Source organism: Sus scrofa, chromosome 4 (assembly GCF_054392235.1).
Source record: "Sus scrofa isolate SSC_HxYL_T2T_F1_AM1 chromosome 4, Sscrofa_HxYL_maternal_Yorkshire_Landrace_v2.0, whole genome shotgun sequence".
Classification (NCBI taxonomy): Eukaryota; Metazoa; Chordata; class Mammalia; order Artiodactyla; family Suidae; genus Sus; species Sus scrofa.
In genome coordinates this window covers 12525906-12540693 of record NC_139386.1, presented here as the reverse complement: position 1 = coordinate 12540693, position 14788 = coordinate 12525906, and the positions used below count along the sequence as shown (strand labels likewise).

Sequence of the window (14788 nt, the reverse complement as noted above, 5' to 3'; positions counted from 1 at the left end):
ATATAATTAAGCCAAATGTTAAGTTGTGAGTGTTTTGTTTCTTTTCTTTTTTTTTTTTCTTCCTCTTTCTCTTTTCATCAATTACAAAGTAACGGAATTTGGCCCTTAATGGAGTTGAGCCTACAAAGATGGGAAAAGAAGTGATTTAGGAGAGGACGAGGGCTTTCCTTTGTTCTAATGGGTCTGGGCCTTAAGGTCTTTAAGTTCTCAGGGTTATAAGATGCCTCCTGGAGATTTGTGATAAGGGCCAGAGTTGATACTTCAAAGAATGAAAAGGCAGGAGGCTAGGGAAGAGGGTTAGAGGTAGGCAAAGGGAGCTGCAGGTTGAAAGACAACTGGGAAGGATAACAGAGTGGTGAGGATGGGGAGGGCGGAGGAAGGTGAAGGCACTCTGTCAGTTTGGAGTCTCCTTGTCATTCCCCCAGCTCCATTCAAAACCCAGGGCTTCTGTCCACTAGAAGAGTAGGGACCAACTTGCTGCTTCTCTACTACCAAGTGCTCTAGGAGGCAAGTTATTAACCCTATTTTACAATGAAATAGAGAAGCTCAGAGTGATGATACAACTTCTCAGCCACATAGGTAAAGGCTGAATCCAGGACCCACTTGAATAACACTTAACACTTTGCTATCATGTCTTAGCTCATGCTGTATCTACAGTACTGAGATCCATTAGATTGATGTGCCAGACATTTTTCCAAGCATTTTCCTTATAACTCCCCAGCAACCCTAGGAAGGAGGTACTGTTGATTTCCCCATAATAGCAAGGGAAACTGAGGCATAGCAAGATTCATCCATACATCCAAGGTCCCCTGAGTAGAGCTGGGATTCAAACCCAGGCTTTACCTGTGCTAGCTCACCTCTCCACAGGCCAGTAGGAACAAACCGGCCTATCACAAGGACAGGACTGACCAGTGCAGTGGATTATGTGCCTTAGGTTTCAACATTTGGCCTGATAGGGTTCCTCATTTTAATCTTTAATTTTGTTTTTGTTTTTATTTTGCAGGCTCATGGCTTACTTTTTCCTTTCACAATGGGAAACCCACTCACGCTTACCTTAGCCATTTGTTAAGTGAGATTCACTGGTTGCTCCTGGGAAGCAGCCAACATGGAAATGCTCCTGTTCAGACCATAAATTAAAACAAACTTACTCCTTGTCATCTGAGTCATTATTTTGGAAATGACGAACTCCCCTTCCTTCCAACCTCTTTCATACATGGACAGGCATGATACAGGTTCTCATGAGAGAGCGAAAAGCCGTTCTTGAATGTGGATACTCATTCTAAGCCTTTGAAAACCCTGCGGTCCAACCAGAAACTAGACCCTTGACTAACCAGTACATGGGAGTTACTATCACTGCTCTAATTATCTCGCTGTCTCAGCCTTAGAGTAGATCCTCAGATCCCTGTACTTGGGGATTTAAATCCACACAACCCATAAATCAATAAATAATTACTGTCTTTGGCTCTGACCCCTTTGATAATTGACTCAAGTCCTTAAAGTCTTTTTCTTGATCCTTTTTTCTGGATCCTAAGTCCTACCTTAATAGCTTCAAGCTGTCACACCCTACATCCTACATGGGAGATCCTACATGGATCCTACATCCACACTAAACTTCCACAGAAGTTTAGTTCAAAGTGTTACAGAAGCGGGGGCGATCTTAAAACCATTCACGCTTTGCCCCTTGGTGGCTGGAGTCCAGCCCCGGGTGAATCACTTGGGAACAGGGAAGGTGTGAGTTGGAATCGCTAAGTCTGGGCAAGCCTGTGGGATAGGAACGAATGTGCCTCGCTATGAAAACAACTCCCCATTCCGAATGATCAGGAAACAACTTTCAGGATGCAGAGCTTGGCTGTGGAGATGGAAGGAAACGTTCCAACTGCACATTAAGCCCCTCTCTTAGGTTTATGAAGCCAGGGAACGGTCTGAAAACAGAAGCGAGGCCAACTTCTTTCCAGAAAATCAGACTCACCTTGACCTCAACTAATTGGCCCTCAGAGCCAATCCAGAGTGTCCCCAGGGTTTCTGCCACTGTGTCGTCTATTTTGCAGATAACAATGACCAAGAATTGGAGCTGGAGAGGTGGAGCTCATAATTCAGTCAGGAATATACAGGAAGGAATAAGCTAACTGAACTCTGCCTTGTACCCAGGACCCTGTCCAGGATTAACGACTCTATCGGGGGATGCTTGGGGTGGTTTTCTGGAGGGATGGACTGTCTAAAGAGAAAGGAAGTGTTATTTTAGGCTGCCATTTGGAAGCAACAAAGGAGATCCACACTATGAAAATAATCAATCAAATTTTTAAACGCACAGAGTTTTCACAATCCCAGCCTCATACTGAGGTTCTTCTCAGCTGGAATACGTAAGCAGAGTTCTCTGCTGGTCTTTAAGACAAAGCTTGGCATTCCCGGCCGTGGCACAGTGGGGTAATGACCTGGCTTGTCTCCGTGGAGGTGCCAGGTGGATCTCTGGCCCAGCACAGCGGGTAAAGGAGCCCAAGTTGATGCAGCCATGGCATAGGTCGCAGCTCCTGCTCAGATTCCATCCCCGGCCTGGAAACTTTCATATGCTATGGATGCAGCCAAAAACGAAAAAAAAAAAAAAAAAAAATGCTTGGGAAAGAGGACAAAACAGTCGTGATAGAGGGTTTTCTGTGGTTTGGTCCTAACAGCCAATGACTGGCTCCACCCATAGTAATTTCTTAGTATACACACGAAGGCCCTGAAACATGTCTTTCCAATAAAGCACAACTCTTAGCTTAGAAGAGGGTGAACGTTGTCCCCCCAACACTATCTATAAATGCACTAGCAGCTTTACAAAAGGTTCTTCATTTCAGGTTACAGACCATTACATGCCTATTTCAAAGGAGAAGGAATGAAAACAGGAACATTTAAAAAAAAAAAACAAAAACAAAAAACAAAGAAAACACCTCTACCACCCATCACTAAAGCTGTAGCAATCATCTTTCTCTAGTCCTGACCCTTCCAGGGAGAATCTAGATGAATTCCAAAATGTAGAAGGAATACCCAAGAGTGTTGGCTTTGCCAGACTGGTTTGAGATGGCTCAAAATGACTCTGAGTTGATTTCTCATTTTGTTTTTCATTTTATTTCTTTCAATATTGGTTTCCGCTAAGCTCTTAAGGGAGACACAGTTGAGGAGAGCCCTGTGTTAATAGGTTGTAGATCTTCTAAGGTGAAAAGGAATGTTCTTTGTTTTTATGCAATGCCTGGGAGCTCAGCCACAATCCCCAACACTTTCTTCCCATTGTCACCCCATCAGCCCATCGAGGGATAAAACAGGCCAGAGTAGTCAGAGGTCTCTGGGGATGGGGGCTGGGAGAGCTGGGGAGAGAATGAACCTTCGTGACACACCTCCTGTCTGCCAGACCCTCGGTCTCACTGGACCCTCTCAGCAGCCCAGCTGGAGAGCAGCTATTTTGAATGTGACAACACTGAAGTTTAGACAAGTTCAATAGTTCTCCCAAAGTCAAACATGTGCCAACTACAAAAACAATAATAGTAGCCGAAGTTTACTATGTGATAAACACTTTATACGTATTTACCTTTATTTCCTTTTTCAGCTGCCCCCAGGGCATATGGAAAATCCCCTGGCCAGGGATCCCAGCTGAACTGGAGCTGTGACCTACACCAGAGCTGTGGCAATGCCAGATCCTTAACCCACCATGCCGGAATCGAACCTGAGCTTCCGCAGAGACAGGACTGAACCTGTGTCTCACAGAGACAAGCCAGATGATCATCCCACAGCTCCACAGCAGGAACTCCCTACTGTGTATTTATCTTATCTCATCCCCAAAGCATCTCTTAGGAGGTAAATTCCATTGCTAATCCCCGTTTTACACATAAAGGGATTGAAACTTTGAGAGATTTCAGTATGTTGCCTGCATTCACAGAGCTGGCAAAATCGTGAGAGCTGGAGTTATTCATTTGTTTATAAATATTGATGGAGCCCCGACTGTGTGCCCACAGTGTGCTGGGCATGGGAAGAGATGCTAAGAGAAATGAGATGGATACGGTCCTAACTCCAAGTCACCTGTGGACTAGTGGAGAACAAAGGAAATGAAGACAATTGGACGCTAAGTTATTTTACACTTATTTTTAGAATGTGTGCTATGTAGCAGGAGGGGCTTAGAGTTCTGGGAGCTACTGAGGACCAACCCCTCCCCCAAGGGAAAATGGAATCAAGGAAAGAGCCCAGGAAATGCTGGAAGACTTTATCAGAGGGATAAAGGGAAGCTAAGAGAAAATCAGTATAAGGGAGCCTAGGAAGAAGCCCTTCGATCAGAAGTATCAGAGGCAGCAAGAGCCACAGCAGGACCCGCAGAGAATGGCCCACTGGACTTAGCATTATGGACACAGTTTCTTGACCACACCTCGCCCCGGTGGAAGATCAGCCCCATCCACCCAAGACCCTTCCTCTCCCTCATTCCTTTTATTCTAGTCCATCACTTGAAACAGCTGCCTAACCATTCTCTCAACACCCCATCCTCCTGCAATAGCTTCCCCAGGAGATCCCAAAATGTGATTCTTGCACCATCAACACCAACATGGCTTGTTGCAAATGCAAACTCATTGTCCCCCTGAATTAGGATCTCAGGAGACAGATTCCAGGAAACCATGTTGGGTTTTTGTTGTTGTTGTTTTGTGTGTGTTTAATGTGAAAAAGGAAGGAAGGAGAAAAAGGAGGGAGGGAGAGAGGAAGGATGGATGGAAGGAAGGAAGGATGGAAGGAAGGGAGGAAGGGAGAAAGGATGGAAGGAAGGAAGGAAGGATGGAAAGAAGGATGGAAGGAAGGATGGAAGGAAGGAAAGATGGAAGGAAGGGAGGCAGGCAGGTGGGAGGAGGAAGGAAACTGTTTCACAATTGCTCTGGAGCTTGAAAAATTTGCGAACCACTGCTTTCTCCAACATGCCACCCCCAAGGTCTTTTAAAATCACAAATATGATTATGCCCCCTCCCTTGCTTAAGTCCCTTCAGAGGGTTCTGTCTACGCTCTGGATAAAGTCCAAAGCTATCCTACACTTCCAAGGTCCTCCACAGACTGGCTTCTCACTCTGTTTCCCTCTATTTATCATGTGAGCTTTCTCAGACACTTTGTCCCCTCTGCGCAAAACACTGTTGACCCCCCATCCACCCACTTCCACCAACACCACACCCACAAGCCCGGCATGCTCTTACTCATTCTCCACGGTGCTCCTCCTATTATTCTCTGACCACTAGACCAGTTTCCCTAGGAGACGAGGATGGCCTGCCCAGATACTCACTATGGAAATAGCTCATCTTGCCTTGAGGAATGGAATCACATCAGCCCTGTTCTACAGTGAACCCTTACTCAGTGCCAACAATAATGCCTGGTACTGAACACTGACCCCACGATTCCCTGGGGAATGGCTGAAAAAAGAGCCATTGGACAATGGAAGTGAGGAGGAAGCAAAGTGGAAACAAGATTCTCAACAACCTTTTCCAGAAGCATAGCTCTGGGAAGGGAAGGAGATGGATATATCCAGTGAAGGCAGGGATTGGATTCAGTTTGGTTTGCTGGATTGGATCTTGATTTTATCTTATTGAAGATAAGGAGATCTTTGGTTTATAGGCTGATGAAATGAAGTGGAGAGGGGGAGAATTGAAGACACAGGAGAGAAGGGATGATATGACTGAATGTAAGCCTCTCAAGGGCAACTTCCGTCATCCGTGTCTATGCAGTACCTGAGCATGTGGCTTGAACTCTAAAGGCCCTCAGCTGCGTGTGCAAGACAAGTAGACTAAGGTGAGAGGGGGATACTGTCCTGAATGTGGCCAGTCCTTCAGAGAGGGGCTCACCCCGAAGGCGATGTCAGAGGCCAAGCCAAGTCTTCCTCTAGGCTCCCAGAGCTGTCTGCTACTGCTCTAGCACAAGGTATGTTTACCTGGGTAGAAACAACCCTTTTAATTCTCTTTCTCCCTTTCTAGACTCTAAACTCCTTGAGGATATGTACCGTTGACTTTCTCCATCACTGTATCCCACAGGGCAGGCACAGTATCTAGCATATAAAATGTCGCTAAATGAATCAATGAGTATACCAACAGATAAATGAATAAATGAATGTATTTGCCATATACTTTTTTTTTTTTTTTTTTGCTGCCCATGCCCACAGCATGTGGAAGTTCCTGGACCAGGGATCAAACCTCACCACAGCTATAGCCAGAGCCATAGCAGCAACTATGCTGGATCCTTAACCTGCTGCCCCACTAGGGAACTCAACTGTCTACTTCTTGGAGGTCCATCCTTTTTTACCTTGTAAAATCAAATGCTCTGTGCTCCGCTCATGCCAGATCTACCATCCACTCCCCTTGATGCCTACCCATTTCACTCCAGACAGCAGAAGCCTCAGCGACCGTTTCTCTGAGTCTATCAATCAGGGTGTGTAGGTTGCAAGCCACAGAAATTCAGCTTCTATTGGCAAAAGCGAAAAAAAAAAAAGTTGTATAATTAGTTTATGTAACTGAAAAAGCCCAAAGGTGATTGACTGGATCTAGGGGCTGAAACAAACAGTGGCTTCAGGATTCTTTCCATACCTTCATCTCAGTCAGGACCTCCCCACCTGGGGCAAAAATGGCTGGTAGTGGCTATAGGCTAACATCAGCTCCTCAAAGAAAGAGGTCCCTCTTTCCCTGCAAGGAAAAGCCTCAAAAAGGATTCTGATTGGTCTCCTGGGGTCACATGCCCACCCTGGGGACTGGTCCATCGGTGCAGCTCCCAGCCCTCCTTTGGTGAAATTGGGGCCAGTGCGTGTGACTGACAGCACCATCCAGCAGGGGAAAGACAACTCCTGAAACATGAAGATGGGTTCACAAGAAGAAGAGGTGTTCCCTAGACTGACTCACCAGGCAATTGTGCTGCTGAACTCCTTAGAGTCGCATGGAAGAAGCCAGGGGTTTTCAAAGCCTGACTCATTCTTAAAATCACCTGCGGATCTTTTGTAAAAAGATCCACCTCGGAGCTATTAAACCAGAATGTCCAGAGGATGGAGTCAAAGATCCTGTCCCTTTTTTTTTTTTTAAAAAAAAAAAAAAGTTCCGCAAGTGATGAGGATGAAGACATAGGTGTGGGAACTAAGGGTCATAGCTGAAAGCACCTGGCATCTCAGGTCCCACATGCTGGAGTTTTGGTCTGGCTGTGCAACCCAGAACAAAGGACTTCGCTGCTCTGAACCTGACTGTCTTGATTTGGAGGGAGAAAAGGAAATCAAGGGGAGAATTGGGGTACAGTATGTGAGAATCATTTCTTTCTACCTGGGCTGTTGGGAGAATTAAATGAGGTAATATGTGAGAAGTGGTCCAGCACAGGTTCAAACAAAGAACACGTCCTCTTTCTCTTCTCCCTCACTCACCCTCCATCACCAGCGCATCACTAAGTCCTTTTTTTTTTTTTTTTTTGTCTTTTTTAGGGCCACACATGGGGCTATGGAAGTTCCCAGGCCAGGGGTTGAATCAGAGCTGCAGCTGCCAACCTGTACCACAATCCCAGCAATACAGGTTCCGAGCCTTGTCAGTGACCTACACCACAGCTCACAGCAACGTCAGATACTTAACCCACTTATCGAGACCAGGGATGGAACCTGCATTCTCATGGACCACGAGCTGGGATCCTTACTGCTGAGTCACAATGGGAACTCCCATCACCAAGTACTTTAGATTCCACCTCCTAACTGCCTCCCACCTCTGTCCCCATGTCTCCTTGCCTACTGCCACCACCCTCTCTCCAGCTACCATCAGCTCGAGCCTGAGTCTCTACGGTAAATTCTCGCTGCCTCTAATCTGGTCTCGAAAGGACAGGAGTGGTCTACAAAGGGACACTGATGAGATAAATCCCTGCATGACATTCAAGAATGTCATGGCTCTCCTTACTCTGACCCTAAAGTACAAATATCTTTGTACCTCTTCGCGACCTGTCCCAGCTTACCTGTCTAGCCTGCTGCCATATCACTCCTTACAACTTTATTGAGGCAATTTGCATTTTTTTCCTGAATGCCAGTCACATTCCCTCCTCCAGATCCCGGTTCCTTGACCTGAATAGCGCTTAGCACACACGGTCCGGGTCTCATTATGAATGTCACCTCTTCAGGGAAGCCCCCCCTGATCTCTGCTCCCTCGGTTCCCTTTTCCAGCTTCTGGTCACTGTAGCTAATAGGAGTTAAGCGCCATGGCACCCTTCTCATACAGCAGGTTATTTGCCTGTTTTATTTTATGTCACAACCGCCCCACGACATGATAACATTCACTTCCTCATCACAGACTTTAGGGTATGGAGATTTCGGGTTATCAGATAACTCTCTCAAGGTCATATAGCAAGGCAGTATCAGAACTGCCATTCAGCCCTGGGTCGTCAGATTCCTTGTCACTGGGTTTCTTGAGTTCCTGCTGTTTCCAGTTTAACAAACTACTCAAATCACCCACATGCTTCTCCTGCTTCCGCAGTGGATTTGGAGCTGCTGCTTTTTTTTTTTTTTTTTTTTTGTCTTTTTGCCTTTTCTTGAGCCACTCCCGTGGCATATGGAGGTTCCCAGGCTAGGGGTCTAATTGGAGCTGTAGCCACCGGCCTACACCACAGCCACAGCAACGTGGGATCCGAGCCAAGTCTGTGACCCACACCACAGCTCACGGCAACACCGGATCCTTAACCCACTGAGCAAGGCCAGGGATCGAACCCGAAACCTCATTGTTCCTAGTCGGATTCGTTAACCACTGTGCCATGACAGGAACTCCTGGAGCTGCTTCTTATATGTCCTGCTATTGCCAATACTAAGCCCTAGCTAGGCACATAGAACGTACTCAATTAATGTTGCAAAAAAAAAAAAAAAAAAATGCAGCCAGCAAGTCCATGCAGTCCGGTCCATGGCCAGAAATAGGCAATAGGTTTATGGTTTTAGGGTTTTGGTTTTTTGTTGTTGTTTTGTTTTGCTTTGCTTTTTTAAGCCCACACCTGCAGTATATGGAAGTTCCGGGGCCAGGGGTCAAATCAGCTGCAGCTGCCAACCTACACCACAGCCACAGCAGCACCAGATCTGAGCCTCATTTGCGAACTCAATTGCAGCTTGAGGATCCTTAACCCACTGAGCGAGGCCAAAAATCAAACCCAAGTCTTCATGGATACTAGTTGGGTTGTTAACTTGCTGAGCCACAATGGGAACTCCTCTGTCTCTCTTCTTAACAAACATGCTGTCATTCCCTCCCCGCTTCAAATGTCCCTCCCAGGCACTGAGACTGCTGCCTTTTCCACAATACTTTTGGAAAAATTATCATGAACGCCTCCCAGGCTGGCCCCAAGGGTTTCACCAGCAGACCTCTCATTGGCAATGGGTTTCTCAGAAACTGGTCTCTGACCTGAAGAAGCTCGTGCTGTGAGCTTGAGAGGTGGGGGGATAAACAAAAGCAAACAGGAGATCAGAGCAGTAGGGGGCTGAGAACATTCTGGATGGAAAGCCCCCAATCTCACGTGAGCTGATCAGCTCACATTGAGGATAAAAAATCGAGGTGCAGGCAGGGGCGGGGCTGTGTGCGGAGCGCACAGACTTTCAGCAGCGGATTGGGGGAGGGCCTTGGCTTTCCGAGGTCCACCTCTGGGGTGGTCTCCTCTCTCTCTACCCACTTTGGAATTGCCTCTTACCCAATGCAGGGCATCTGAGTAGGTCTAAAGGAGTGTCCTGACCTCTTCTTGTCACAGAGATGCCCAGGGGTCACTAAGCAGACTCTTTTTTTTTTTTTCCCTCTCTCAGGATTTTGAGTCCTGACTGGAATGAACCAAGAACAGAACAGAGAGGTTTGAGCACATTCCTTCTGGCTGCTCTCTGTCCCCGGGGAGGCCAAGGTGTCTGGCTCTGTAGGTGCTTGGCATTGCCTGTGTCCAGCCTGTCTCAACCCCAGCTTCCCAGGTCGCCGTCCGTTTTGGGAACTCTCCAAAGTCCTTCTAGAAAATTCTATTTAGGGAGTTCCCGTCGTGGTGCAGTGGTTAACGAATCCGACTAGGAACCATGAGGTTGCGGGTTCGGTCCCTACCCTTGCTCAGTGGGTTAAGGATCCGGCGTTGCCGTGAGCTGTGGTGTAGGTTGCAGATGCAGCTTGGATCCCGCGTTGCTGTGGCTCTGGCGTAGGCCGGCGGCTACAGCTCCGATTCGACCCCTAGCCTGGGAACCTCCATATGCCGCGGGAGCGGCCCAAGAAATAGCAAAAAAAAAAAAAAAAAAAAAGAAAAAGAAAATTCTATTTAGGATCCAATGAGTCAGAAGGAGTTTCTATTTCTTGCAACTAAAAAGCCCTGTGTGATGGAGCAGTCTTCAGGTTTTCCCCACGATATCATGCGGCCTTGTTCTGGAGCAAGCCAACAACCTTTAAAAAAAAAAAAAAAAAGAAAAGAAAAAGAAAGAGTGAGAGAGAGAAAGAGAGAGAGACCTGGGAGGGCCTGAAAACCATAACAGGGTATAAACACAATCAGATCCTGGGCCGTAGGTTCTTGGGCTGCATTGTCTCATTGGGCAGCATATTTTGTTCTTTGATTATCTACAACAAAGGATAGTTTGTACTAGGGACCAGGCTCACAGATACAGCCGACAGCATACAGTCTGGATGCTGTAGTGTCTCCATTCTTACTGTCTAGAGGTTCTTCCTCCTAGCAAACCCAAATAAACTCTGCACAGCTTAAGCACAATTCTTTTTTTTTTTTTTTTAAACTCTCATTTAAGAAGTAATTATCTTGTGACAGGTATTGTGCAAAGGATTTTACGTATACCATGTAATCATCTCAACCAGTCTATGGATTATGCACTATTATTAGCTCATTGAATTAAGAAAAAAAATAAATAAACTGGTCCTCAGAGACTGGGGACAGGAATGTAAATGAATTGCCAAGGTCATGTAGCAAATAGCCGTAGACCTTCGATGGAAAACCAGTTTGTCCAACTCCTGAGGTCTTGCTCTAAAACCCTGAGCTGTCTCTGGAAATGACCCAGAGACACTTCATTCAAGTGGTTCTCAGTCTGGAAAACCCAACCCCACTGCCACCTCGGGGGACAAAGCTGAGGATCAAAATCTCCAGGAACATCGTGTTTGCAAAGCATGCTTAATATGATAAGATAATACCATATTTGAAAAACAGGAAATAAAACCAATCCCAATGTTTTGTTTGTTTGTGATACAAACCAAGGCACCATTGGTTTCACCGCTGGTGAAAGGCTGCTGTGAGTGATCAGGTCTGGGGGTCCCCCAGGCCTAGCTGGATTCCTGCTCACCATTTCACAGGTGAGGACACTCGGCCTCAGGCAGACAGAAATCGGGAGAGCAGGTAAGAGGTGGAGTCAGAATCAGAACCCTGAAAGAAGTAAAGAAGGCATGAAACATCCCCCCAGGTGACTTTCCTGAGAGCCTGTTCTTCTAATCCTTAGAAACTCCCTTATGTCAGGAATCACATCAAAACCACAGCTGAGGAGTTCCCATCGTGGCGCAGTGGAAACGAATCTGACTGGGAACCATGAGGTTGCGAGTTCGATCCCTGGCCTCACTCAGGGGGTTAAGGATCTGGTGTTGCGGTGAGCTGTGGTGTAGGTCGCAGACACAGCTCAGATCTGGCGTGGCTGTGGCTGTGGCGTAGGCCAGCAGCTACAGCTCCGATTAGACCCCTAGCCTGGGAACCTCCATATGCTGCAGGTGCTGCCCTAAAAGGACAAAAAGAAAAAAAAAAAAACAAAAAAAAACACAGCTCATTCTGCACCTTCAAAGGCTTTCTTTCATAACCCATTTTGTCCTGCTCCTTATGAATTTTCTCTTGATTATAAGCTGTTTGTGCTTTTCTGGGTGGGAGGTGTACACATAGTCCTAGCTTTGCATGGTTCCACGTTAACTGAAACTGGACTTCAGTTGCCACAGAACTTGCAAAGTAAGGATGCAATTTTGACATACATGGGTTTTGGTTAATGCAGTACCTTGCAGAGCCAGGAGTGCCTGCGTTGTCCTGTTTTTCTCTTAACGATGGTTTAGATTCTTGGGGCTGCTGGAGTAGATTACCCCAAACTGGGTGACGGACTGAACAGAAATGGAATGACAGAGGTGTCAGCGAGGTCATGCTCCCTCTAAAGACTCCGGGGGGGATTCCTTTTCTGCCTCTTCCTAGGTTCTGGTGGATTCCAGCCATCCTTGACGTGCCGTGGCTTGTAGATGCATCCTTCCTGTCTGTGCCTCTGTCTGCATATGACCTCTGTCCTGTGTTTGTATATATCTCTAGGTCTCTTCTCCCCTTATTTTTTCTTTATTACTTTTCTTTTTCTGCCAACCTGCAGAATATGGACGTTCCCAGGCCAGGGATGGAAGGAGCATCACCACGGAGACACGCCGGATCATTAACCCTCTACGCTACAGCAGGAACTCCCTCCCCTTATTAGAAGGACAGCAGTCGTCAGATTTTACCCACTCTAATCCCATGTGACCTCATCTTAACTACATCCCCAGAGATGCTATTTCCAAACAAGGTCTTTTTTCGAGATCCCTGGTGGACTTGAATTCTGGGGGGTGCCATGATTCAGCCCACTGCAGGTGAGTAAGTGCCTCCAGGGCTGGATTTGCGGCATCGATCAACTCCATCAGTGCCCAAGCTGGGGAGCGCACATAGTAGGCCCTCAGTGAGCCTGGTTGGACCAGGGAAGGCAGCCTTGAACTCAGTTCACTGGAGGCTGGTTTTCTCTCTTCTCCAACCCTCCGCACAGCAAACCACCCGCGAGCTCCCTTCCTTCCTTTTTCTGTGTGGCTTTCTCTTCCTGCTTCCCACCCACCATCGCCTCCTTTGTGCCTTCCTTCCCTCCTCCCTGCCACAAGTGGCTGAACCCAACCCGCAGGCAGGCGCTGGGGAGGAGGTGCTCTCCCCAGAGATGAGAACCCCATCTCCATTCCATTATTCCTGTTTCCAACTCGCTCCCCCCACCCAAGCCCTTCTTTACTCTGTGCTTGGAGGATGCCTGGCCATCAGTGCCCTCCCCCCACAAAGCTGAACTGCATTCTCAGCCTCTAGTCAAATCTCCTCTCTCAGGCACACACCCTTCTGATTTTTTTTTTTTTTTCCTCCAGAAGCCCCAAGTGAAATTTTCCTCATTGCAAAGGCAGCCTACGTTTCCTCTTTCTTTAGTTTCTGGATACCAGTTCACTTTTTCTGATTACAAATGATAGCACGTTGTCACTAATGAGTTTTACTCCATGCCAAGCAGTGTGCCACACACTCCACACCCATCACGTCACTTAGTCTTTGTGGTATGTTGCCTATTTCTTTATTTTTTAATTGAGATATAGTCAATGTACCATAGTATGTATGTTTCAGATGTACAACGAAGAGATTCCTAAGTTTTAAAGGTTGTAGCCTATTTAGAGTTACTCTAAGACAGAGGCTGTATTCCTTGTGCTGTTCAATATATCCTCGTAGCTTATTTATTTATTTATATTTATTTATTTTTTGTCTTTTTGCCATTTTCTCGGGCTGCTCCCGCAGCATATGGAGGTTGCAATCGGAGCTGCTGCTCCTGGCCTACACCAGAGCCACAGCAATGCAAGATCCGAGCCGCATCTGCAACCTACACCACAGCTCATGGCAACGCCGGATCCTTCACCCACTGAGCGAGGTCAGGGATCGAACCTGCAACCTTATGGTTCCTAGTCGGATTCGTTAACCACTGCGCCATGACAGAAATTCCCTTATTTATTTATTTTAAAATTAAAAAAATTTTTTTAGCCAAATCCACGGCTTATGGAAGTTCCCAGGTCAGGGACTGAATCCAAGCTGCAGCTATGACCTTCGCCACTGCTATAGCAATGCTGGATCCTTTAACCTCTGTGCCGGGTCAAGGAGTGAACCTGTACCTCAACAGCAACCTGAGCCCGCAACAGAGATCCTTAAACCCCTGTACCGCAGCAAGAACTTCTAAAAATTTTTAATTTTTTTATTGAGGTCTAGTTGACGTATAGTATTGTGCAAGTTCCAAGTGTACAATACAGCGAGTCACAATTTCTAAAGTTTATACTCCACGTATAATTGTGATAAAATCCTGGCTCTAGCCCCTGTGTTCTACAATATATCCTTGTAGCTTATTTTATACATAAGAGTTTGTGCCTTTTGATCCCCTGCCCCTACCTGTCACTGATTCTTGACATGATTCTTATCCTGCCGATGAGATGAGGTCTTGAGCAACTGTGGCGTTTGCCCAAGGTCAGGCAGCCGGCACAGCCGGTGGAGTCAGAATTGGAAGCTGTGTCCATCGGATTCCATGATGCTTTGTTCCCCACTAGGGTTAGGAAAGGAATCCTTGGTGATTCCTGCATATCGTTTGCCGGCCAAGCTTCCGGAAACCCTATGAGACCACTGAGTTGATCTGTCACTTTCTTTAAAGCAGTAGGCAAAGACTCCCCACTTCCGTCTCCTGTCTCCTATGAAATCATTGAGGGTGGAGTTGCTGTGGAAAGGGAACCTTGCAGATAAAGTGACAGCCTGCAGATCTTTATCAGAGATTCTCTTGGAATCGTTTCTTCTCTGAGCAGCTGCTTTGGGCTTCTGGGTGCCGTAACTTACCCCCACCCAAAAGCAAACATCTCACAATGTCAAAAAGCCTGCTGGCGGGTTTCCACTGAACTTGATTCAGCAGGCTCGGCATGCTGGGGACAGCCAGCCAGTTTTTCCTCAAATCAGAGTCAACCAACAGCCTCACAGACTGAACGTCTCAATCTTGGTAAATGCTTTGCCGTTTCACCAGCAAATCAGCTCA

The 14788-nt window shown here is 46.7% G+C and overlaps 1 long non-coding RNA gene across 1 annotated transcript; it reads right to left on the bottom strand.

The window, feature by feature from the left end:
• Nucleotides 1-8742: 8742 nt before the first annotated feature.
• Nucleotides 8743-14434, bottom strand: LOC106509953 (uncharacterized). The gene is made up of 3 exons (XR_001308003.3): nucleotides 14161-14434; nucleotides 11193-11361; nucleotides 8743-10382 (listed from the first exon to the last, which is right to left on the bottom strand). It is a non-coding gene; the product is annotated as an uncharacterized LOC106509953 (long non-coding RNA).
• Nucleotides 14435-14788: the final 354 nt, after the last annotated feature.